The sequence below is a fragment of the Rhea americana genome, unplaced genomic scaffold (assembly GCF_003343005.1).
Source record: "Rhea americana isolate MKP2758 unplaced genomic scaffold, rheAme1 scaffold_234, whole genome shotgun sequence".
NCBI classification, from domain to species: domain Eukaryota; kingdom Metazoa; phylum Chordata; class Aves; order Rheiformes; family Rheidae; genus Rhea; species Rhea americana.
Window position 1 is genome coordinate 970,687 of NW_028186351.1, and position 6,009 is coordinate 976,695.

Below are 6,009 nucleotides of genomic sequence, written 5' to 3' on the forward strand. Positions count from 1 at the left end.
ATCAGGGATGCTGGTGTCACTCTCTGTGTCCTGGTAGCTGTGAGGTTTTCCTTTGGTGGCAGGTGCCRTGAAGCTCTGCATGAGGCACCAGAGTGCTGCAAACATTTCATGGTTTGTTTGCYGTGCTGAGTTCTCCTTCTGATCCTCTCTTGTTTTCCTAATCATCTTTCCTTGTTCCTAAAACCTAGATGGCAAAGCAGAAGACGTCACACCTGCCTGCCAGGTGCCTTCCTCATCGCCAAATTTGCCAGTTCTGAGTTGTGTGGGAAAGAGTAAGTCCCATTTAAAAATAAGAAATAAAAAGAAGCGAATACAGACTAAAAGGACTGTCATCAGCAGGGAAAGGTGGCAGCTTTCTCATTTGACATTTTTTGATGGCAAGCAAGTCTGATGGCATAAACTATATAAATGCAGATTCATTCTCTATCACTGCATGCATAACATTTCACAGGAAAATAGATTAGATGAGAAAAGCCAAAAAATGACATTTTAGTTTGTTTCTATAAGGCAGAAATGCATTGTTTTCATTTGGCATTTTAGTCTTCCAATTTGTTTTGTTCAAGTTTTATTTTAAAATAGTATTTTAGTTTTGTGTTTACATATTTCCGATAAACATACCATTATTACATTTAATATCTTAGTATAATACTATTTCACAGTGCAACAAACCAAAATGATAAAATCAAAATGTCAATAAGCCACTTCAACAAAATGAACCAGAACAGTGGGCTGATCTTCTGTGAGTAAAAGGGAATTAGATTTCTGGTTCTCAGGACATTTACAAACTTTTACCACAGTTCAGACAGAAGGCATTTAAAATATTGGATTTTACTTCAAAAAAAATCCAAAAAAGCCCAAACCAGTGAATCAGTTTCTGGCCAGTTATTGCAAATAGCATGTTGCAATCAGGCTTCCCAGCAGGCAGGGGACACTTGGACACCTCCTGGGTCATATGCAAGGTCTGTCAAAGAGGTGTGTGACTGGTGGCCCAACAACTCAACAACTACTCATCATCTCCCAAGCTGTAGGATACAGCCTAATGATACAGCCAGAAACCTGGGAACCCCAGAGGTAATGCATGAAAAACCTCCTGCCTCCACCTATTTCAACAGCAAGTATTTTCTGTCACTTGTGCTCTATATAAATGATGCAGACTTGGCAGAAATATTATCACTGCTACCAGCGCATCYTTTTACTCTTATATGTCAAATGGAAGATATTCACAAACAAGATATTACTCCTAAACACTGTAGCATTTGCATCCAAACTCATTTAAAATTTCAGGAATTGGCCCATCAGACTTAAGTTGTCCACATTGTTGTGTGTTTCTAGCCCTRGACCATAAGTACATCCTAGGAGGAATCTGGAGCTGCAGCTAAGTCGTGCTCATTGGCCACAGAAGCAGCAGAGAAAGGAGAGGGCATGGGAAGGGACAAGCATCCAAATACCGAGTAGTTTACTGTTGATTTTTATTGCATTCTAAACAAACCTGTTAGTTGTAATAAACACAGCTTTCTTGTCCTCCAGCCACCAGAAAACTCAGAGGTTTACTAAAATACTCAGTAATTTTCTTGCCTTTTTTCAGGCTTTCTTTGATGTTCTCATATAAGTATTTCTGAGCTGGATTCACAGCCACCATTTCATATACTCAGAGAAATTGTGATGGAAGCTGCCATTTAATCAAAGCTCCAATTCTCATGTTTTATCCCAGCTTTTCTATCTCATTGCTTGTTACTAGGAGTGGAGGAGTCCCTCTCAGCCTGTGTCTTTATCAGAAAGGATATTTACTGCAACACCACTTTATTGCAGAACTTATATTTACAGCAGTGGGATCAGTGTTAGGCAAAACAAATGATGTAAAGGGTGAAAGACTGCGGAGAAATGAATTGCTTTAAATATGACCCTTTCGACAACTTAAGATCAAAAGAACTACTGTTTATCCTTTAAGCTGCAAATGGCTGGTAAATATCCTTGTGCTCTTATGCTGTAAATAGTAAATGCTGTTTATGGCTAGTCAATGTTTATGTATTTTATAGGTCACATTTATTTCAGAGGGATCTTTTTTTATTTGCCATATTAACCTTGCCCACATCCCCTCCTGGGAGCTAAGAATGGAGTTGTCTCCTGGGCACTATTCCTGGCTCTCCTGCTGACCACCTGCAAAACTTTGGGTTACTCATGCTCTCCCTCCATGCCTTAACTTCTCAACCCGCACAGTGGCACCAGCAACACTGGCTTGGCCCAGAAGTTCCTAAGGTTAGTTCTGTCCTATTAAAATAAACAGGCTCAGGGAGGGTCAGTCTTCAGCACAGCTGTGGAACGACCCCACCAGCCCTCACAAAAGCAAGGTTTACAGGATGTCAGGATGGTTGTATTCACACTTGCTTTAATGAAACAACAATATAAGGCTTATCATTTGTAAAGAGTAGGGTGCCTCTGTGGGCATCTGGATCAAGACAAATCTTACAAAAGGAGAAGAACGGGAAGATGTAGTAATAAAAGGCGTAGGGTCATCCAAGAAGAGGAGCAGTCTTGTAAAATAACTTTCACTAGCAGAAGTGTTGCGGAGATGCTTTGGACAGATATGTGGATGAGCAAGATTCTCAGCTAGAGTCCACAGGGGTGGCTGGACAGATGGAGGAGAGGGCAGAGAGAAGGCAAAAGATTTTGGCTGGTACGTTAGCACACTTGTCAACTTTTGTCATTCTGGGCCCAGCACTAGGGACAGCAGAAGCAGCATCTTCATTCTACTAATGTGAGTGAATTATCTTAATTTATTGTCAGTAGAAAAGCTGAAATAAAGCCTACTTTTTATGATGTTGAATTTATACAATAATAATGGTCATGTCCCAGGCTCTGTGGTCTGAATCTTGAAAAGTTTGTAGGTGCCATTCAAATCAGCAGGAATCAAGGCAGCAAGAATACCGAGAAGGGCAGCACAGTCCACCTTTGTTGAAGGGTTATCTGGAGTGAAGGACTTCTGGAGAAACACCACATGTCCATCACCCAGGATTCCCTCAGCCACCTCAGTGAGCTAGCCAGAAAATGGGCTTACGTCAGCTTSAGGAGATGCCAGGGAATACTGCCAAGTTGCTGTCTTTGCCCCCTTCAAGATATATTTATACTCTCTTTTGGACATCAGAATGTCCTTGAGATAAGAGACTTTTGCATCGCAGGGACATGATTTGATCTGCCTGTTTTTGAGCACTGCCATTTCTATTGCATTATATGCTATTTTTGTCAAGTTGCTAGGATCTCCATCATGTTTCTGGATACAGTTTCTAAGTCTGATAGAAGCCAGCACCAGAAAAATTGCTTCCATCCCTCCCAAAGATTTACCAATGCACTATTTTCTAGATTTGACACTATTTACCCACCAAAATGATTTGTAGAATCAGAAGTTTTACTGAGTTTCCAAACAGATGATGTTGAGGACTCTCTTGCAAAATTGCGTGGTCTAGATTGCTAGAGCAACCTGTGCTAGTTACCTTCACCAAGGAACATTTCCATCCTTTGAGCTGTTTTATCTAACTCTGGACAAGGAGGCTGTGAGTGGTGCATAGGACCACTTCCAGCATGCAGCTTGGGTTTGCAACATCCCTGGCATCAGCTAGTACCTGTGTCAATAAAATGGACTACTGTAATGGCAATGAGCACAGCTTCATCTCCCCCAGCCATGAGGACAATCGGCAGGTAGCCTGTAGGGATTTGCTCAGACTTCTAGAGGCCTTTCTTGCAGTCTTGGGTACTAAGCCTAGTTTTGAGAGCAGATCAAGATCACTCTCACCCATTCTGCAGTTTCTTTCCTAACTCATGACTGGCACGAGCTGTTTCTTCTGCCTTTATACCTCATTCTCTCTATGGAATGGGGAGACCAGTGAAGTGTATGCAACTTTTCTATTGCAGGTAGATTCAGCCTTGGCTCAAGTGATTTTTTTTTCCATCTGTTTTCAAAGCAGAGGGAGAGGCAAATCTCCAAACAAAGGCAAAGGCACCAGAAATACTTAGAGAAGATCAATAAATTAAACATAGCAGAGGCACTGAAAGCAATGAGACAGATGGAACATAGACTCACAAAGTAAAGCCAAAAGCCATGTTTCCACTCATGGCACAATCATGTTTCCAGCCAAATTTCCCAATTTTCATTTTGTAAAAAGGGAAATGGGTCAGAAAAAGAAAGTATTTTATCTGGGTCACATTGGGGAAAAGCACTCAGTCTGTCAGGGAATCTTACTGAGGTTTGGGGCATTGCCACCTCCCCAAGATACCACTGCTTCTAAACTGGTCATGTCCCTCTGTCAAGCTTATGTAACTCTGTCCTATCAATACCGAGTTCACCAGCTCAATCCACTATCTGCATCAAAGAATTCCTTCACCTTTGCATTGGAAACAAAAGCGAGTGTGGAGCAATGTTAAACATCTCTGCATGAATTGGTTCTCAGCCCCTAGTGGAGAAATTCACATCAGGAAATCAGTGTAGTGAAGGAAAAAAGTGTAACAGTAGCACATTAAAAAGAGTCATTTTATCAATCTCAAAACCACCATTGATAGTGCMACCATCCGACTTATTAGCAAGCTTGTGACAGCTCCTGTTTGGTTTGTGTTGGCCACATCATCTAACATTTCAGAAAACCAAAACCATTTCCTGTCTAGAACTCAGTCCCTGACCTGGCTGGAAACTCTCAATAAATCTATACATTTTATCAGATTTCAGTTTTTTTTGAGCCAGGCTTTCACGAAGAACTATTCTGAGCCCTGGAGAGAAAATACAGGGTGATCATCTGGCTTGCTAAGACCTGCAAAACATCAGGTTCATTTAGAAAAATCAGGTGTGTACCCAAAGGCTTGAATCCTTGTAGACACTRCAAGAAAACCTATCTCTGTGAGAGATGCACTGGATGTATTTTAACAGCTTTAGCTGTGTTATCAAAGTCAATTAAACTAAGAGGCTTAGGGAACATTTTACCCTGCTGCAGTAACTAAACAGCCAAGAGCATCACTGATAGGAATTTAATTATAGGCAGAATTTGAACTATTTGAAGACTTAGGAAATGATTTTTAACCCAGGTTTGTTGAATTATACAGAGGAACTCTCTTCTTCTGGCTTAGAAACCAAGCAAGTTGACAGCATTTCCCTTAAACGGATCTTTGGTGGACCTGCTTACAGACTCTGTTGATCCTGAGTGGAAGAAGAAAGTGTGGTGAAGATGTCTCAAGGCTTTGATGGCTGTCACACTCCACCTCAGCACCTACATACTTCAGCAAAGAGTCTTAAGGGACTGTGCTTTCAAGAACTTCCTCTAAACTAACAYGCAAGTTTGTGTTGTGCTGGGGCAACAAAGCACAGAGTAGTGAGTTACGAGGAAACTAGCTCAAGAGCACATAGTCATCACCTTCATCACCATATACCTRAATACATATCCAGTGAGAAGAGCAGGAATAGCATTGATATTTCTTATTTTTCCCTTTAGCAAGGTCTTTCCCTCAACCGTTGTCTATATCTGAGCAGAACAAAGAGCYTAGGCTATGGCTCACTTGTGGATGGTGTTGGATTATTTACTGTTGAGCAAATTATACTTTCATACCAAATGATTTTTTTTTAAAAAAAAAAAAGCCAACCCTTACCCTCTCCCCCCAAAAAAAGGTGAATGGAGGCCAAATTCCACTCTCACTCATCTATCATCAGCAACATTATTCACTAGCATCTGAGCAGACTGACCTGTGCAGTCAGACTTAGTTTTGAATGCATCACAGAAAACATGCTTGAGGCAGGGTCTTTATCACAGGTGTCAATGTAGAAGGAACAAGCTAGATTCTCAGATGAAACTGCAGGGTTGGCTGTTAGAAATAGCATCCTTTTCTTTGCAAACAACACACAAGATCTAATGCCTTTGAGATGTTGGYCTAAAGCTCAGGACATCATTTTTACTAATTGCTTCAAAAAAAMCCCCAAAACCAAAACACTATTGCTTCCTTTTGACATACTTCAGACAAAGACAGCACCATTCA